The 21,331-nt window shown below is 40.2% G+C and overlaps 1 protein-coding gene across 8 annotated transcripts in view; it reads left to right on the forward strand.

The window, feature by feature from the left end:
• The window catches only part of RNF144B (ring finger protein 144B), a 172,843-nt gene that overhangs the window by 70,441 nt on the left and 81,071 nt on the right, over positions 1 to 21,331 (forward strand). Inside the window, exon 1 of one of the 8 annotated variants that reach the window (XM_087858084.1) lies at positions 3,670 to 3,688. The exons of 6 other annotated variants lie outside the window; for them this stretch is intronic. The gene's annotated coding sequence lies outside the window, so the exon portion shown is untranslated. Of the gene's footprint in view, positions 1 to 3,669; positions 3,689 to 6,602; positions 6,730 to 21,331 lie in introns of those variants that run through there. One more of the 8 variants, XM_045811551.2, reaches the window with a different exon arrangement.

Genomic DNA, 21,331 nt, shown 5'->3' on the forward strand with positions numbered 1-21,331 from the left:
TGATGGATTCCGCAACCCTCTCTAGGTATCAATTTATCTCCTCTTTATCATCAAATTTCTTGACTATGCTATTTGCTCTCTCCATTTCCTTACCTGAAGCTTACTTTTCAGCCCAATTCCAAGCAGGATTCATCTCTTCCACTTTCTGAAGCTTCTCTTGTTGAAGTCAGTGTTGACTTTCTAATGTTATTGATCCAGGGGACCCATCTGGTTTTACCATGCTTAAACTCTTACCAGCATTTGATTCCATGGCTTCTCTTTGCTTCTCAGAGCTTTTTCTTACTGTGGCTTTCATCTACTGCATTCACTTGGTCTCTTGGTTTTCTTCCTACCCCTCTGGCGATTTTTGTATTTGTTACCCCCTTTCTCCTGTATTCGTTAATGCTCCCAAGGGGTTAGGATCTAAGTCCCCTTCACCTCAAACTTGAATTACTCCGTAGGTTATGCCATTCCAATCCATGGCTTCAATACCATAGATAAGCAAATGACTCCTAAATCAGGGTTTTCATATACCTCTTGTCAAAGAAGCTACCAGATGTTTTCACTTGTACATCCCACTTTGAATTCAATGTGCTTAACTATGAACTAGGGGTTATCTACCCAATTGCTCTTATCTGAAACATGGAAGTCAGCACTGAGTTCTTGAACTCCCAGATCTCCAACATCCTACTAATCCCCTAGTACTGTCAATTCTATTTCTTTTTTCCTTTTTTATTTTATTTCTATTTTTTTTAAAGATTTTATTTATTTATCGACAGAGATAGAGACAGCCAGCGAGAGAGGGAACACAGCAGGGGGAGTGGGAGAGGAAGAAGCAGGCTCATAGTGGAGGAGCCTGATGTGGGGCTCGATCCCACAACACCGGGATCACGCCCTGAGCCGAAGTCAGACGCTCAACCGCTGTGCCACCCAGGTGCCCCTCTTTTTTCCTTTTTTAAAAAAGATTTATGTATTTGAGAGAGAGAAAGAGAGAGAGAGAGAGAGAGAGAGAGAGAACAAGTGGAGGGGCAGAGGAAGAAGGAGAGAAAATCCCAAGCAGACTCTGTGCTGAGTGTGGAGACCAATGTGGGGCTTGATCCCAAGACCCCAAAACTATGATCTGAGCCAAAGTCCAGAGTGGGAGGCTCACCCAACTGTACCACCCAGGCACCCCAATTCTATTTCTTGATAATGGTGAAGCTGTTTACTATTATCCAACTGCATTGCAACTGCCAGTCTCGCTTCTCACCTGGACTACTGAAGCAGATTCTTACCTAGAGGCACCTGTATTAAATTTTGCTTCTGTTCAACATATTTCTACATTGCAGTCAGGGTGATACTTAAAAAATAAAGATCTGTGGCTTACAAAAGCTTTCCATGGGTTTTTAGTTCAACTCTTAAGCTTACAGAGTCCTTCTCAATCATCTGGTCTACCTCTTCATCCTAATCTCCAAGCAGTCTTCCTCAACTTCTCTATAATCCAGCCCCATTGAATTCTATAAATTCTTCAAATGCACCATGCTTTTCTGCCCTCTGCCCTTTAAACATGCAGTTTTCTCTGCCTTGAAACTCTTTTTTAGTATTTATTTCCTGACTCCTATTGATCCAGGTCTCAGCTTAAATGTCATTTCCATAGGGAGGTCTCTCTTCACTCCATGGACCAGTATCTTAACCCTTGCTTCACAGTAGAATCACCTGGGGACATGTTAAAATATCGATGATCTGATTTAACTGTGCTGGGGTGGGGTGTGAATCAGAATCACCTAGAGGGCTTGTTAAAACTGGCAGGAGACTCTGATGCTGCTATGAGGACCATACTTGGACACCATTGCTCCAGATTAGATTAGATTATGGTATGAGGACCATACTTGGACACCATTGCTCCAAATCAGAGTAGATTTGGGCTTCACTGAAGTGCTTCTGTAGTATCACTGCATCTCCTAGAGTGACACTCATACGCTTTATTATGATCACTTTTAGAAAATGGTCTTTTCCGCTAGGCAGGAAAGACAGTCTTCTCTTTGTGAAGTCAGGCACCCTGGCTTTCTTGTTTACCTTTGTATCCATAGGTTCTAGCACTCTGCCTGGCGCACAAGGATTTAGTCAATATTTGTTGAATGAATGAAAAGGCTATGTTTGAGTAAGAAGGCGGTATCTAGATCATCTAGGATTTAATAAAGGCAATAATAATATAGAGATAAAACTAAAGTTTGCCCCCTACTATCTATCTTTAACTTTTTTCAAGTTTGCTTCTGGTTAAGTATTCATTCAAAATCTTATTGGAGGCTGAGCCTTGAAGTGTCTATATTCGAATTCTGCTTCTCATTGCTACCACTACCCTTAACATATATAAGAAACAACAAGTGAATATATTTTGGCTGACTGGGGTGCAAGACAATTCCATGAAAATGTGACACGTCAATGTCATGTGTACACGTGTGTGCTCACATGTTTGTATGTACGGTGATGTATATTTTAGAAATGTCTTAGAGTAGAAGAGAATCAGAGAAGACCAGGAATTATGCATTAGGTAGAGCTCCATTGACAAACAATGTAATTTTCTAGAATTGACCAAGCGGAGACTTTCTTCAGACCTTAGTAGGGTTGTAGAAATGATAAATTGGGGGGATGTTCTGGACTGGGTTAAAATCCTTTTATTGCCTGCACACTGTCTTGAATTTTCTACTACTTGAGTCTAAGACAAGCATAAATCATAATTTGTATTTATAAAATACCATATGCTAATTTACCATTTATTGAATATTTACTATATGAAGCATAATCCTAGAAATGAAAGACACACATTCTGCCCTCATTCACAGTTTAGTATGGGAGTAAGTCAATGCTTAAAATATGGTAGAGTAAGTGCTGTATATGTAAAGACTACCTTGGAATATCCCAGTCCCCCTCCCAGACAAATGAGGACCTGCTGTATAGAATTTCAGTAAAGGTATTAGCCTAGGAGTTGAGGGGGGAGGTTAATGTAGGTTATCTCTTATCTCTGGGTTATACCTAGGGGTCGGAGATGACTCCTTACTTGCAGACTTACTTAAAGAAATACCAGGTAAAGAGGTTTATTGGACTGTTCAATTCTCAGGGATTCATGCCTGAGATTCACAGAACCATGAACACTAGAAAATGTGCAACATTTTATGTATGTACGTGAATCTTCAGAAGGGAGAGCTCATAGCTTTATCCTAGTCTCAAAGGGTCTGTGATTTCCACAAGACTAGAACCATTTCTCTATGTGTCAGCTGATGGAGAAGATTAATTGCCAAAGACGTGATTCTTTGGGGGTGCCCTGCTGGCTCTGTGGGTAAAGCATGGGCTCCGTGGGTACAGCATCTCAGAGTCATGAGTTCGAGCCCCCGCCGGGTGTAGAGATTACTTGGAAAAAAAAAAGTGATCTTGTAGTTAGAGTTGCTACAGGGATTTTCCTAGGACTTTCCCCATAAATATAGAAGTTATCTGTGATAGATGATACATTCAAAAGTATTTTATTTTATTATTATTTTTAAAAATATTTTATTTATTCATTTGACAGAGAGACATCCAGCAAGAGAGGGAACACAAGCAGGGGGAGTGGGAGAGGAAGAAGCAGGCTCCCAGCGGAGGAGCCCGACGCGGGGCTCGATTCCAGAACGCCAGGTTCACGCCCTGAGCCGAAGGCAGATGCTTAACGACTGAGCCACCCAGGCACCCCTCAAAAGTATTTTAAAATGAAGCCACACTTTGCATTTACTAGAGTATCGCAGTAAAAAACTTGGGTTGAATTATTTTATAAACCAAAAAGTTAAGGAAAACATTTTTCTGTATTCATAAGATTTTTTAAAAAGATTTTATTTATTTATTTGAGCGAGAGAGAGAGCATAAGCAGGGGGAGTGGTAGAGGGGAGGAGAAGCAGGCTGCCTGCAGAGCAGGGAGCCCGATGCGGGACTCGATCCAGAGATCATGACCTGAGCTGAAGGCAGATGCCTAACCGACTGAGCCACCAGGCGCCCCTGTATTCATAAGTTTTATATATAACCTTCCTATTGAGATATCGGTGGTGATGCCATTACTGCCACCATGATTACTCCTCTAATGAATTATCACTAAGAGTTATCCTTTAATTTGTATTTACTATTTGCCAGGGGCTCTAGAGATGTTTTTCTGATTTTCACAACTATACATGGCAGTGTGTACAATTATCTGCATTTCATAGGTGTGGACACCAAGGCCCAAAGAGGTTAGGAAACTTACTCTAGATGAGACAGCTTGTATTCAGCAGAGCCAAGATTTGAACCCAGCATTGGCAGATTCGAAGTCTACATAACATGATGCTGACTTACTTTATGGTAATATGGTTTAATCAAGGTGTTTCTGGTTTTAAGTAACTGAACTAAATTTGCTTTAACAAAAAAGGAGAATTTGCTATAAGGACATGAGTGTCTTGAGGAACTCAAAGATAGGAATACAGGTGGCTTCTGGAAGGAACTGGAACTGAGACCTGGAAACCCATTATTCTTTTCTCTGACTCTTATCTTACCTCCTCTCATGCATCTCCTTTCACTTGGCCAATATGTTGTCATGTCAATGATTTTCCCCTTTGGAAGTACATCATATCATCATAATCCCTCCAATCTTATTCCTTGTTGCTTAATTGCCTTTACACACACACACACACACACACACACTCACACACACTCACATAGGAGTACACTTGCAGTATCTACTCAGAAGGAACCAGCTGCCTTCCTGGAGCTCCACTTTTGCCCTGGGCTATAGTAACAGCAGCCCACTGACTCTTTTTGCCAGTATAAAGTAAATAAAACCCTTTCCCAACCTGTTGTCCTTACTATCTCTTTATGATAATGTTGAGAGCCCTTTTCCCCATAGTCAATACTTAGGGAGAAGTGGGTCTGGTTACTTTCATTGGGCAGAGTGGAAAGAAGAAATTCACCCAGGGCTCTTTGGAACAAGTAGTCATCAACTCCTTTCTCAACGGAAGGAGCATCTACGGAAGGAGGTCAAGCATCATCACCCAGTTACATCCATGTGTACCTCCTATATTCTTCTGCAGTGCTAGAGAAAGAAACTCAAGAAGAAAAATTTATTGTTGCATTTTTTTGGTAGGTGGCCCAAACTTATAAATATTAGGTGTTTCAAAAATTGGTTTGCAGATCTGTTGTTTAGAACTTGGAACTCATTTTACTATGGAAACGATATTACACTTGGTAGTTTAGGTTTCTAGCCCAACTGTAAATGATCATTTGGTTTACAATACAGCTGAAATGCTAATTATTACCTTGTACTTTACTTGCTCTTAAAATTGGAGTCTAGATTCTTTTGTGTCTAAAGGCCTGAATTTGGGCACCTGGGTGGCTCAGTCGGTTAAGCGTCTGCCTTTGGCTCAGGTCATGATCTCAGGGTCCTGGGATCAAGTCCAGTGTCGGGCCCCCTGCTCCTTGGGGAGTCTGCTTCTCCCTCTGCCCCTTCTCCCACTCATTCTCTCAATCTCTCTCTCTCTCAAATAAATAAATAAAATCTTAAAAAAAATAAAGCCCTGAATTCATTAGCTTTTTGAAGATGAATTTCCCTGAACGTGTCTAAAGTTCAGTATTTTCTGGAACCTTCATTTTCTCTCCCTCTGAAGGAGGGAGAGAGAAACCACAGAGGCATGCAGGTGAATGATAAGTGGTCTCCAGGTGTGGAAAGTGCAGGTGTATGAGATGCCACAAAAGGAAGGGTAGTAAGATAGAGTAGAGAGTAGTGAGTTTGCTGTCCTTAGTGACTCCCCTAGGAAAGATGAGAAAGTCTGGAGAGGAGGACTGGGGAGGGAAGAATGCCTGGCTGCAACATTTGATAAATAGTTATCGTTATTAGTTATTCGATGCCTGTGTGTAAAATACTTATTAACCATTTTTTTTTCTCATGTGCAGTTCTTTGAGTTGTTTTTTCCCCTCGATTAGCCTGCTGTAGATGAATAATGAGTTTTACAGCATTCCCCATTTGTTTAGCTGAATCCCTGAACTTACCTCTCTGGGGTGAGGCACAATGGCTGCACAGAAGTCCAGACAGGTAACAGGGAGGTGTGCACTGGCCTCTAATTGCATGGCTCTGTTGTGTAATCCCAACGTGCCTTCATGGAGATCCTGCAGAAGTGTTTTTAGTAGATGATTTCATCCCTTTTGCTGACTTGGACCCAGACAACTTTACATTCTCAGCAAACAGATGGACAACAAGGTTGAAATAGGATCTTGTACCGAAATAGGTTTGAGTCATACACTTTGACTGTTCCCTCTTCCAGGAAACTTGCCTCTTCCTTCTTGCAGGAGGCCAATGCTGAGAATTCATGTACTCAGAGTTGTTGACTCTCTTCCCAATGTATGTTTTCTGTTTGTGTCTTGGTTAAGATTTGGCTTCTGCTGAGATAAAGAATATTGTCTAATTTGTTTTGGCAAAACACCTGGCCTTTTGCCCTAAGTAGATGTTTAAAAATAGAATTAAAATGTTTTACATCAGCCTTCTATTTTTGGCCTCCTTACAAAAAGTTCCTGATGTGAGAACAAGGGGAGCTTAATTTCACCTATAAGTTTACTTTGGGAGGCAGGCATGCGCCGGCAGAATGTCACTTGACTTGGTTCTTGGGCTCCAGTCCACGTTGTGCCAGTCGCTGCCTGTTTGAGTGCAGGAAAGCCTGTTCGTTCTTCAGTGCTCAGTTTCCTCATCTGTAAAAGGGGAAGGACCAAACCAGCTGAAAGAGTGTGGTGAGTGGTCAACGAGATGATGTCTGTGGGAACGTCAGACGCAGGAACATTGCTAGAATAACAGGTTTCGAGTCATTTTCAGAGGTTGGAAAGATGCTAGTTTATAATGAGTGTGCAGTAATTCACTTACAGATTTATTGGTTCCAAGCTGAGAGTACTGGACTCAAGGCCTTTCACTCAGTCCTTTCAGGAAAGGGGTAACTAGTCTTCACTCCTTTGTCATTTTGGCCTCATTTGAATTTTTGAACGCAGCATACAATAAAGCCCCGTGTCATTCAGGGCATGGTGTAGACCGCGGTGCCTGCCTCCTGCTCATTTGGAACATTCAATGTTCTGTTTGCGGATGAGAGGCTGAAGTTGATGTGATTATCAAAGGAACATCTTGAGCGGCCTGAACTCCCCAACGGAAACAATTAGCCCGAACTGGGCAGGCGGCCAAATTTACTGTGTTCTTTTGAGCTCGGATTTCTGCCTCCTGGTCTCCAATTTTGGTAGCCAAAGGTAGGGACCGTGGCGTCCGTGTGGTCCCAGGCCTTGCAGGAATCTGTGTAACAAGAAAGGGTTGAAAAGATGGGAATTTTTGTGTTTGTTTGTTTTGTTTCTCAGAATTTAAGTAACAACATCGAACTTTAGGGGACTCTGACAAGTTTCGTCTCTGTTGGTCAGAGAGGATAGGATTTTGGACTGGCGAGGAGGAGCTCTTCAGTCTGGGTGTGCACATTCGGTCACAAGAAAGGAAGACAGGGGCGCCTGGGTGGCTCAGTCGGTGAAGCGTCCGCCTTCCGCTCAGGTCATGATCTCAGGGTCCTGGGATCGAGTCCCGCATCAGGCTCCTTGCTCAGTGGGGGGTCTGCTTCTCTCTCTGCACCTCACCCCACTCATGCTCTCCCTCTCTCTCAAATAAGTAAATAAAATCTTTTAAAAAACTTAAAAAAAATCCAAAGTAACAAAATATTTAAAACATTAAAAAAAAAAAAAAAAGGAAAGGAAGACAGATGCTTGACAGGGGCACCCCAACCAGTAGGATGGTCGAGGAGCCTTATGCCAAAGTTTGTATCATTAGTCTTGATTTGTTTTCTCTCCCCTTTACCCAGGGAGGGGGAGGAGTCTTCCTTCCTCACCCTGTTGCTCTGTTTGCTGCGCTAACGTCACACAGCTGAAGTAGTTATCTTCAGTCACAGATGCTATCAGGGCAGTCATAAAAGCACCTTTTTGTCTTCAGATAAAATCTGGAAGTTTTAACGTCTTCCTAATGAGCCTCATTGGAATGAAGAAAGCCCTGGATGTGAATAACGATGAGGAATAAAGTTAGAGGTGACTTTCCGTGAAGATCATTTGCTTTTAGTACAGCCTGAAAAAGTTTATAAAGGAGTAGTTTTCAAGTTGGTTTTTTTTTTTTTAATGGCATGCCTAGGCTGGCGAAATTTTTTCTGCCATCAGCAAAACTTATCTGCTATCCATCTCTCTCTGTTTGCTCATGCTGTTCCTTTAGCCCAGCGTCCTCTCTGTCAGCTTCCCACACTTCTGCCCAGGCTCTTCCCGTCCTGCAGGGCGGGGCTCGCCAAGCTGCCTCCCTGGGGCCACGTGGCACCACACTGCCTGGCAGACGTGGCTCACTTTCCCTACACCACGTGAAGTGTTCTGTTGCATTCACTGTTGTATTGCCAGCACCTCAGAACGAACCTGGTAGGTAATAGGAACCCAATACATGTTTGTTGAATGAGTGCCTTCATTCAGGGTAAGAGCACAGTACTCAGGGTAGGAGACTGGAGGAGGCCATCCATGGTGCCCTACAGGGGAAGAGGGAAGTGCAAGTGGAGAGGGTGTGTCACGTTGAGCGACATTTTGGGGCAGGAGGACCTGTTCATCCGGTGGAGAAGGTGGGGAAGAATGGCATGGGTATGTATTGAACCAGAGGAATTTGTGAAGGAGAAATTTGAAGTGCCTGAAAATACTTTCGTACAGCTGGCACTGAGATGCGAAGTGAAAAGGGGGCAGAAGATGGATCTGAAAAGGTAGGCAGGTTGTATGCGACTTTGAATTTTGTGCCAAATAAAAAAATCGTTTAGGTGGGATTGGATCTCGTAAGGTCATTTGATTTGAGGAGTCATTATTTAATTAATTTTACGTCGAGATTACTTCACAAGGAATGGGTGGGTCTATGCGTTTGTGTTTGAAACAAAAATTTCCTGGAATCACAAACTAAGATCTTGGAAGTGTTAGGGGATTCTACCTGACTTAGAGGTAAAAACGTAGGAGTCATAATTTAACCCTAAATGGTCTATATCACGAGACAGCTTTATAGCCCAATCTCTATTTTAATGAGCCTTTTCTGGTATATCAGTTACTACACATTTAAAAATGTGATTAAACTTAGATCTTCTTCTATAACGACTACTGCTGGGAAGATATGAGGTAACATATACAAAATACTTAGTACTAAGTACCTCGCCTGGCACACAGTAGGTGCTCCACAGTATAATCTGTTTCTTTCCCCAACTGGCCAGACCTGAGGAAGCTTCTACTTTATGAACTTCTAGGAGAAACTGTAAAAAAACAAAAACAAAAACAAAAACAAAAACACAACACCCCGTCTCCAAGTGTATATTTGTTGAAATATCCGCTAATTCTTTGGTAAGAGTTTGGAATTTCCTTGGTGATTTTAAACAAGATTTCCTCTATTAAATGTGCTCATTGTGTGAGTCTTAGGTCACCAGGGCTGATCTGAGGTGAGCCCAGACTCTTCAAAGCCTTGGTGGGACTACCTGTTTTAGCAGTTGCTTACATTTAAAAATAGTTCTAACCCCCCCACCTCAAGGTTTCAGTGAATCATGCTGAGGCGCTCTGGACGTGCAAGAATGTGTTTTGCTCTTGGATTTGTAGGTGGGCAACAGGTTTACCTGTTGTCTAGCTGTGCCTATGAATGCCGAGGAGGAATTGAGATACCAGGTTGGAAAATGAAAACTTGAACTACGCGTTTGCTGGGCCCCATCCAGGAGTATTGCATGCCTTTGCTTTGTTTTGATTAAATTCCAAGGTGATACAATCATCCGGCTGTTAAAATAATTAATTGTCTTGTTTTCTACTTAGAAGTATAATGGTTCCAGTTTTGAAGTCCGAATGCTTTTGCAGTGGGACACTGGGACACAGCCATTGTTCCTGGGACTGAGACTTTAGGTGAGCAGGTCAGCTCACCAGGTCACATCAGGGAGCATGTATTTCTTTGGAGATGTGAGATTTTCCAAACCCCAATTACTAGAAGTAATAGAAATTATTAGCCCACCTGGTCAAAAACAAAGCAAAACCATACCAAATATAAACAGTAGAGATTTTTAAGATCCCATTTCCTAATTATATATTCCAATTAAGTTGGAAATCAATAATAAAAATATGACCTCCCAACATATCACTTGAAATTAAGAAATGCTCTCTCAGATAAACCTTTGATCAAAGAGTAAATTGAAAAGCAATGGTATATTCTTTAGAAAGCAGTAAAAATTATACTTTGTACCTCAATTTTTTTTTAAAGATTTTATTTATTTATTTGACAGAGACAGCCAGCGAGAGAGAGGGAACACAAGCAGGGGGAGTGGGAGAGGAAGAAGCAGGCTCCCAGCAGAGGAGCCTGACGTGGGGCTCGATCCCAGAACGCTGGGATCATGCCCTGAGCCGAAGGCAGACGCTTAACAACTGCACCACCCAGGCGCCCCATGTACCCCAATTTTTAGGGCATAGTATATACCCAAAACTTTACTCAAAGGAAAACTTAAAACAGTAAATATATATAATAAGCATATTATATATATTTTATTCATGAAGAAAAGTTTAATAGAACACCTGCTTCCCTCAAAAAGAAATAAAAAAGGTACTGATAAAGTTAGAATTAATGGAATAGGGGAAAAAAAGCAGAAAGGCTAAATAAGACAAAAAAATTGGGAAAAGTAAAAATATTCAAGATTAAGATTGAGGAAACAGACACAACCACAGAAGCAGGAGAGTCTAAAAGAATTATAAGAAATATACATGAAAACTATAAAATGCTATAGAAACACATTTGAAAATATAGAAGAAACAGATAATTTGTAAGTAAAATGCAGATGGCCAATACGGACTCATCCAGAAGATTCAAACAGATCAATAGAAGTCTGTGCCTGTTGTCCTGTCCCATTTGGCGTTGGTTCTGGACTTCATGATTTTAACACGCACTGAAATAAGATGGGATGGTAATTCTCTGCCTTATCATATCAGGTTGTGCTGTGGTCTCTAGTAGTGTGTGTGATGTGTGTGTTGTGAAGAAGGTTTTTACTTGGGGCGCCTGGGTGGCTCAGTCGTCAAGCGTCTGCCTTCGGGCTCAGGTCATGACCCCAGTGTCCAGGGATCGAGCCCCGCATCGGGTTCTCTGCTCAGTGGGAAGCCTGCTTCTCCTTCTCCCACTCCGCCTGCTTGTGTTTACTCTCTTGCTGTATCTCTCTCTGCCAAATTAATAAAATCTTAAAAAAAAAAAAAGAGAAGGTTTTTACTTTAACACGTGCTTAACCCTGTATTCCCCCCGCATTCTCTCCAAATGCAAGTTAGCTCGCACCCCCCTTTAAGAGACAGCATGTAGATTGCTGGCTAATAACATGAAACACGTTCCTATGTTGGTGGCTGAAGACCACTCACTCATCCCAGGCCTGCTGGTGGCTGGAGAGGTACTCAGTGCTGCGAGTCCTGCCCGCAGGTATACCAGATGGTTGTACCATCCCCACTCCACCCCGTCCCTGTGTCCCTGTGGCCTACAGAAAGCACAAAGCTGCCAGGCTGACTTCAGTGGGAAATGTGGGAAGTCTGAATGTTCTTGGTGCAGTGGTTTTGTCATTTTTGTGTGGTGTAAATCGATAACTATTTAATTGTTTAATAACTTTAAAATGTACTTGGGAATAATCCCCCTTTGCAGAAAATGAGCTAAAGAGGTACAAAGTGTCATGAAAAATTGAGTACTGAATTTCTGTTTCTAAGGAAGATGGTGATGAGGGGCGCCTGGGTGGCTCAGTCCGTTAAGCGTTTGCCTTTGGCTCATCCTGGGATTGAGTCCATTGTTGGGCACTCTGTTCAGCGGGGAGTCTGCTTCTCCCTCTTTCCCTCCCCCTGCTCCTTCTCTCTTTCTCTCTTGCTTACTCTGTCTCTCTCAAATAAATAAATAAAATCTTAAAAAAAAAAGATGTGTAATTCACACATCTACTGAAGCAACATCCATGGCTACTTTAAAAGTTTGTAATTACTTTAAGAATGCTTTGCCCAAAGATCATGATTTAACACCTGCAGTGGCAGAAGGTGCCATTAAATTTTAATTCTGTGAAGCATGACTTTTCATTTAGATCAAGTGGCTCTTCTAAATCTGTTCCATGCATTTTCAACTTTAAGTTTGCTTATGCACACATAAAAAGGGAAGTCATCACTATTGATCTTTTGGTTCCATTAGCAGAAGATGAGTTAACACACAGATTATGCTAGTTTCATTTAAATGTTACCAGATGCTTCAAAAAGAAAATCAATTAAATTTTTTACCTGAATGGTGTAATTATTTTCATATAATTCAGAAAAGTTTTTAGAAAAATCAGTCCCCTGAAGTTTAAACATTTAATATTACTGTGATTTCTATTATAAATTTGTTTTAAAAGTTTACCATCAAAAAATGAAATTTATATATGTAAATATATATTTATAAAATATATAAATATATTATAAAATATATAATATAATTATATATAAAATACATAAAATACATAAAATACATAAATATATAAATATATTTTTTTTAAAGAAAGGGAGGGGGGAGGTGCAGAGGTCGAGAGAGAATCTTAAGCAGACTCCATACCTAGCATGTAGCCCAACGTGGGGCTTGATCTCAAGACCCCAAGATCATGAACTGAGCTGAAATCAAGAGTCCCATGCCTAACTGACTGAGCCACCCAGGAGCCCCTGAAATTTATATTTTTTACAGCTTTATTGAGATAAAATTTATGTACCAGAAGCTTTACCCATTTTAAGTGCATAGTTGGAAGACTTTCAGTAAACTTGTGCAATCGTACAAACATCACCGCCATTCAGTTTTGGAACACTTCCAGTCACCCCCTGCGGAAGCTGCCTGGTGCCCCTTTGGAGTCAACCCTCACATTCACATCCAGCCCCTGGCAAGTGCTGAAAATGATTTCTTTCTCAGTGAGAACACAAATAAGGATTTTGGTGGGGCACAATGTCCAAGTATACACAATGGAATTACTAGAATAAGAAATCCGTGGGACAAATAATATCTTAAAAAAAAAAAAGGGGATGATCTTATCAGGGCGCCTGGGTGGTTCAGTTGGTTAAGTGGCTGCCTTTGGCTCAGGTCATGATCTCAGGGTCCTGGAATAGAGCCCCTCATTGGGCTCCCTGCTCAGTGGAGAGTTTTTATCTTCTTCCTCTCCCTCTGCCCCTCCCCCCTGTTTGTGGTCCCTCACTCTTTCTCTCAAAATAAATAAATAAAATCTTAAAAAAAAAATCCATGGAACAGGAATGTGCATATATAATTGCACGTAGAAGTCATTGTTTCTTTCAAACAAATTGCAATGAAAATAGAAATAACAGCCAAAGTTTACAAATATTTTTCTACATACACTAAGTTGGTGAACTACAACATTTTTGTGATAAAGCTGATGTTGAATATGAAAAGTCCTTTGGCATGCAGCGTGTGTTTTCTGTCCTTGCAGCTCATTATCAATCAGATTTTACAAATATTTTGAGTCTTTGAAGAACTGCTTTGTAAATCAGTGCTAATCTATAGTATTGACTTTTTTTTTCCTCTCAAAGGAGTCCTCTAAATTTGTATTTTGTTTGAGATCAGTTGGAAATTTTTAATCAAAGTATTAGTTAATGGAACAAGCAGGGTTTTGAATTTTTACAAATTGCAACTACAGAAAACAAAGCTTACAAACAGGAAAGCACTAGAATTTATCCTTATGAGGTAGGGATTGAACAATGTAAGTGATAAGAATTCAAGTACAGTGGCAAGGTTTAATTTTGAAATTTTATAGTTGTACTTAGAATATCTAGACTTGAGGGAAGATTCTTTTGATAGAAATACTGTTTTTAGTAGGATACATTTGGGTTTTGCTCAAGAATTCAAAATAGATTGAATTTTAGAAGGTTTATGATTTCAAGGTATCTAACTTTGATGAAACAGTAAAAAGAATCATAAATAGAATTCATTTGATGAATATTTTGTAAAAATATTTCTCCAAGAAAGGTACTAAAAACAAAAAAATACAGTGTCTTTTAAAATACTTTGGCTTGAATATTTACATTTCTCAATATAAAAATAAAAATTAAGAATACACTCCATGTAGTAGAATTTTCTCTGAGCTTACCAGGTATTTGAGCACCGAAGAGAAAGCATCTCTCAATTAAAAATATTATGGTCTACAGAAAATAGTCTATTGAAGGGTTCAATAATTTCACATGAAATTAACTATGAAATGTACCTTTGAAGAACAGTGCAGGAATTTTTATAAAAAAGTAGAAAACAAGATTATATTGAAAATATAGCATCTTTCATAAAAATAGCAATGACTCAGTGTTAGTAAGAAACTTATTAAGTACTTGAATATGCACCAAGAAAAATTTCCCTTGCCATATTTTTAATATTAAAATAAAGCAATATAAAAAAATTTAAAATTGTTTTAATGAATACAAACATGTTTTATTTTTTATGTTTTATTTCTGAAAACAATTTTTTAATTGAACCATTCTATTTACCAATATATTTGTCCACAGACCAACTATTTTGTCAACCACTATATATTTTTAAAGTTATTTCATTTTAATTGTTTATTAGTGTCTTCTTTCATTCTCAGAGTGCCCTGGGATTTTATGGTCATTCTGTCTTTAAGAGTCAGATAATTAGGGGCGCTTGGGTGGCTCAGTTGGTTAAGCCTCTGCTCTGATCATGATCCCAGGGTCCTGGGATGGAGCCCCCCGTTGGATTGGGCTCCCTGCCCAATGGGAAGTCGGCTTCTCCCTCTGCCCCCCCTTGTGATCACGCCTGTGTGCACATGCTCTCTCTCAAATAAATAAAATCTTGAAAAGAGTCAGATAATTAAACTGTTATTTAAACTTTTTCAGCTCATAGAAAAAGGTAAGTATTTCCCCAATTCACTTTATGAAGCCAGCATACCTTTAATACCAGTATAAGACAATACAATATGGTCAAGAAGGTATGGTTGCAGGATATAAATTTGGTTCAATATGAGAAAATCCAGCCACTGAATCCATTATATCAAAAATTTAAAAGAAAAGTAACATCATATTAGTAGTTGCTGAGAAAACATTTAGTAGAGTTCAGTAGTACTCCTAATAAAACTCCTAAGGAGGAATAGAAGGAAACTAGAAATAATAAAGACTATCTGTGAAAAACTAACAACAGCTTTATTTTATATGGTGAAGTATTAAAACCAATTAAATAAGGATCTAGATTAGAAGGCCTATGACCAGCATTTTTATTTATCATTGTCTTTAATGTTGTAGGAAATGCAATAAAACAACAAATTATATTGCTGATCTATTTACTGGAATGGAAGAGATTTAAAAAAACATTTTCTTGTTGCTGAGAGGACTGTGTATACACCCTCTAAACGTGAGACCAAATTAGAAAGAGAATAGCCACTCTAGTAGAATTAATAAACTATTTGGGGAGATGGCTGGATGTGAGAAATTGAAAGCTTATCTCTAAGCAATGAGTTCTAAGAAATGGAGGCATTATTCCCTTAAATAATAAAACCATAAAAATATACGTAATATATAAATTTCCCACAGTTCAAAAATAGAATAGCTGCATAGGCTTTTAAAAATTATGTAAAATGATCATAAAGTTTTATATTGATAAATACCCTATTGAAGGTAAGAAAAGTATGAAATAGAGGAATATTATAAAGCCACCATAATCAAGACAGTATTGGCCTAGCAACTGACAAATAGACCCTTGGAACAGAGTAGATTCAGCAATAGATTATTCAGGTTGTTGGGAAACCTTCTTAATCAAGACTGGAAACCCTAGATTAATATCTAAAATACATAAAGAACTCTTCAAGTCCTCACCAAAACAAAAACCAAACCAACCAACCAACCAACAAACCAAAAAAAAAAAAAAAAAAAAAAGAAACCAAAACCCAAAACCCAATGTCCAATTAAAAAAATGGGCAGAGGACCTGAGTAGACATTTTTCCAAAGAAGACATACAGATGGCCAACAGACACTTGGAAAGATTCTCAACATCACTCATCATCAGGGAAATGCAAATCAAAACCACAATGAGGTCTCATTTCACACCAGTCAGAATAGCTAGTATCAAAAGACAAGAAATAACAAGTGTTGGTGAGGATGTGGAGAAAAGGGAACCCTTGTGTACTGTTGGTGGGATTGTGAATTGGGGCTGCCACTATGGAAAATAGTATGGCGGTTCCTCAAACAATTAAAAACAGAGCCACCATATGTTCTAGCAATTCCACTTTTGGGTATTTATCTGAAGAAGATAAAAACACTCATTTGAAAAGACGTGCACCCCTATGTTTATTACAGCATTATTTACAATAGCCAATATACAGAAGCAACCTAAGTGTCATTCGGTAGATGAGTGGAGAGAGAAAAGGTGGTATAGATGCAATGGAATATTGCTCAGCCATAAAAAGGACAAGATCTTGCCATTTGCAACAACATGGATGGATCTAGAGAGCATAATGCTAAGTGAAATAAGTCAGACGGTGAAAGACAAATACCATATGATTTCACTTATATGTGAAATCTAAAAAACAACAAATGAACAATCAAAAAAACGCAGACTATTAAATACGGAGAACAAACTGGTGGTTGCCAGAGAGAAGGGGGGAGGGTGGGTATGGGCAAAGTAGGTGAGAGGATTAAGAGCTACAGACTTCCAGTTATGAAGTCAATACATCATAGGGATGAACAGTACAGCATAGGGAACATAGTCAATAATACTGTAATAACATCGTGGGGTGACTGAGGGTAACTGGACTTACTGTGGGCATTCTGTAATGTATATAATTGTCAAATCGCTCTGTTGTACAGCTGAAAATAAGATATGTCAACTGCACTTCAATGAAAAAAAAAAAGACTGGAAACCCAGGAACTGTATAAGAAAAGGGAGGCATATCTGAATATGTGTAATCAAAAACCACTTTGTAGGAGTAGTAACAAAATAAACCAGACATCAGCTTTGTTTGGAAAAAGTGTTTGTAAAATATATTTCAGGCAAAGTGTTAATATCTACAATTTAAAAAGGGTTCTTACAAATGGACGGGAAAAATATCAACTATTCTAAAGCAAAATGGACAACGAATATGAATAGATAATTTGCAGAGCTGAGATAAATGGTGTGTGTGTGAGTGTGTGCACACACGCGTGCAAATACATGGTGTGCTTAAATGAGCACAGAGCAAAATGCTTAACAAGACACCATAGGCTGTTAATTTTAGCACGTGGTGAGTGAGGGGCTGATGTGGGAAGTGAAAAACATGCTATGACACACTTGTGACAGACTAGCGAGGAAGATAGACCAATAATTTGAGTGCTCCCTAAGTGCCGTAGTTGAGGAATAAAGAGAAAACTGAATGAGAAGAGGAAGGAAAGACCTATGCATCTTAATAGAGAGGATTCTGGGCAGTAAATTATTTTCTTCACTACTGGCCTTACAGGATTGTTAATTACTTGCAACTAGTGGCGCAGGGACTTCCAGGAGATAAGAGGAGTTAAGTGGGTCAGGCATAATATGGAAGAGGGCACTTTGCAAAGACATGTCACGTAACCGCAATTCTTGCTTAAACTCATCTTCATATATTTCCTAATCCAGGATTGCTCTCCAGACACCAAGGGGAATGAGAAGGATCCACTTAAGGAACACTGATTTGTAAGAAGGATCTCTCAGATTCCATTCTGCTGGTGATGCAAACATCGTTGCCCAGAGTCTGTGGTTTTTGCTGCAGTTGTTAATACATAGCAAGGTCCTTGGACCCTCCCCCTGAGGACTATACCGTGGCATGTGCTGGGGAAGGTCTGGAGGACTTTTAGGGGTAAGGTGAGGGTGTGGAAAGGAAATAGGCTTCCCAAGTGTAGGGGAGATTTTCCTGTTGCCCGATACAGAAGAGGACCCCTCCCTCTCAAGGTACCTGTATTTCTCAATCCAGCTTCCATCTAGCTGTGCCTTCCACGCCCTTCATTTGGTTTCTTTGATCTGTTGCAGATGATAGTATTTGTTCTATCTGGCTTCTGGTTTCACTGGCGACTTTTAAGGTTCATTATTTTGTAGGAAGAGGAAAGAGGGCAACCAATTGGCAGTGTCTGGGATGATGACATATGGGAACATTGTTCGGGGATTTTTTTTTCATTGGTTGTCTGATACGCAGGAATTCGGAGGGGATGTTAATATTAGTAGAAGGATTAATGCAATCTTTGCAAATAAAAAGATTCTGAAGACTATTTCTTTGGACTTTCTAGAGGAGAATCTTTTTTTTTTTTAAAGATTTTATTTATTTATTTGAGAGAGCATAAATGGGGGGGCGGGGAGAGGGACAAGTGACTCCCCACTGAGCAGGGAGCAGGACACGGGTCTCCGTCCGGACCCTGAGATTATGACCTGAGCGGAAGTCAGATGCTTAACTGACTGAGCCACCGAGGCACCCCTCTAGTGGAGAATCTGAAGTCAGGGCTAATGCAGTCATTTTTTCTGCAGTTAGGTAATGGACAAGAATGCTGAATCCCATTTTCTCATTGGCCCATAACCCCGGCTTGCTAGTGGTGTTATATCTGGGATATCCAGAGTCTTGAACAACTGAATCCTTTGGAGCCTTGCTCTCTGGTTAAGCTCTCCATCTCGAATCACGGTGGGTCCTCAGGTGGCATAGTGGCAATGACAGCTTGAGATTATTCAGGTCTTGTTTTTCTTGTTGGGGCTCAGCTGGTTTTGACTTGCTCTGGGAGATGTTCAGATGCTCTTGTACGGTTGAAATAGACCAAATGACTTGTCTCCAGCTTTTTGAAACCCTTTGTTATTGAGGTAATTGGATGACTGTCATGTCATCCCGAACGTGTCTCGGGAATAGTTTCTATCGCGTTAGTTTGCTGATGTTCTTCAGTCTTATTTTGTATTGTGTCTTACTCTTAGTTCAAGGCTTAATACGCTCAATGACTGTTGACTGAATGTATACATGAACACCATTAGGTACCGCAGGAAAATGCAAATGAAGTTACAGCTGTTTGGAAAGGAAATGGCCAAATTGGCAGTGGCAGAATACTGTGACCTCTGCCTTACATCTTTTCCTGTGGACAGAATTGCACTCTGTTGCAGAAGCTGGTTTCCCAATACTGGTGTTCTTTCATCTGATTTTTTGAAACTGCGAGCACATCTTTTTCTTCAATTTAGGTTTCAGGGCAGGATGTAATTAAAATGTCACGTCTAAGGTACATGTTACTAATTTACCTACTGAAGCATATTGGAAGAGTAATTTCAACTGCCTAAGAATGAATCTGGATTTTTTAAAAAAAGATTTTATTTATTTCTTTGAGAGTGAGCAAGAGAACACAGGAAGGGGGAGGGGCAGAGGGAGAGGGAGAAGTGAGCTCCCTGCCGAGCAGGGAGCCTGAAGCTGGGCTCCACCCTGGGACTCCAGGATCATGACCTGAGCCAAAGGCAGACACTTAACTGAGCCACCCAGACGCCCCTTAATTTTTTTTTTCTATATTAAAGAGAATAGTTTTGAAAAGAAGAAATTCCACTTGATTCTCTTCTTATGTAGGACCTCTGCATTTTATAACATATATCTATTATATACTACATATAGTATAGAATGTATTATAATGTAGTATCTTACACGCACCTGTTGAGAAAGCTAGTAATTCAATTTCTATATTATTTTTGGCCTCCTATGTAGGGAAAACTTTGAGTATGCTTTGGATTTATTTTGGTTGTGCTTTTCTATGACCTTAGGTATATCACAAGTTAATAGAATCCTTGTTACAGTTTGGATTACTTACTGTTAATGTGAAGATTTTGTTTGCCTTTTCTTTAGGAAGATCTATAATTCAGATTAGGGAACGATTCTCTATTATGAATATCAACATGACTAGTCTCAGGTGGATAGTTCGTAATATCATGTCCGTTACTGCTCAGGAAAAATGCTGTTATAGATTGTAGTTGGCTGGATTTTACTTCTCAGTCTGAGATATCAAATGTTACATTTATTTTTGCAGTCTAAAAGAAGCAGTTCCTTCCTCGGCTTATTTGAGGGCTCCCCTTTACCTACCCTTTAAATACTGGGGTTCTTTTGGGTTCTCTTTTCTTTCTTTCTTTTTTTTTTTTTTTTTTCTCTAAATAGGCTCCACACCCAGCATGGAGTCCAACATGGGGCTTGAACTCATGACCCCGAGATCAAGATCTACGCTGAGATCAAAAGTCAGATGCTTAACTGACTGAGCCACCCAGGCGCCCCTTCTTTTTTCTGATTCCTTTCGTTTTGCTTCCCATTTCCCTTCCTTCAATGAATAACAGTGACTGAGTTCTTACTGTGTATCAGGATTAGGCCATGCTGTACAGCTGAGCAGGTTGTGTACTGCACAATTCCAGGAGGTGACATTCACTGACCCACCCCAAAGACTTGGGTAGTGTCATCAGGCACTGTGCTAGCTACTTCACAAACCCCTTGTTTACCCCCACAACAACCTATGAGATGAATAGCATCATTCCTATTTCATAGACAAGAAAACTGAGTTTTGGGTATGTTAAAAGTTGTTCAAGGTTACGCAGTAATGAGTGGGCAATAGAGTTTGTATGGGTCCCAAAGCCTTTGCTTCTCTCTACAGCATTCTACCTTTTGTGGGTGATCTCAGCTCTTGGTGAGCTCATCCATGACCACCACTTAATGATGCTGATTCCTAAAGGACTCTCCACCTCAGATCTCTCTGTTGATGGAAGACAAGTCTTCCAGTGTGTTCCAGAGGCACCTCAGATTCTAAAGGATTCAAATTGAATCATCACTTTCCATATGACTGCTCCTCCTCTATTCCCACTCTCAGCTTGTGGCACATGCAGCCTGGGCTCCTCTCTCTCCCTCACCCCCACATCCAATCAGATACCAGGTCCCATCCCTTCTGTTTCTCAAATCTCTCTCCACTTGTCCCCTTCCGTTCTAGGCCAGTTGTCCCTACATGGGTTCAGGTCCTCATTCTTGATTCTGAATGTATCTGTTCTGTTTGACTCACGACAGGTACCAGCTAGGTGCTTGCCCTGGCTGTTGCCTCGGGCTCGCTCACCTCTCTCCACCTTGCCCACGTGGCTGCTTGAAGGCTCAGCTTCAAGTCACTTTCGCAGGGAAGCCTTTCTTGATGGTTCTCACCAACCCCTTTCCTTTAGCTGAATTGCTCTTCTCTGTGTTCCCACAGAGCATTGCATTTATCGTTTCACTCCTCATAGTACCCTGATCATTGATTTTCTTGTCGGACTCCTTCCCCAGACTAAGAGCTCTGAGGACAGGAATCCCATACAATTTATCTTCGTCTTTCTAGCATCTAACAG

This window comes from Ursus americanus, chromosome 32 (assembly GCF_024610735.1).
Source record: "Ursus americanus isolate L20-20 chromosome 32, mUrsAme1.1.p, whole genome shotgun sequence".
Lineage (NCBI taxonomy): Eukaryota > Metazoa > Chordata > Mammalia > Carnivora > Ursidae > Ursus > Ursus americanus.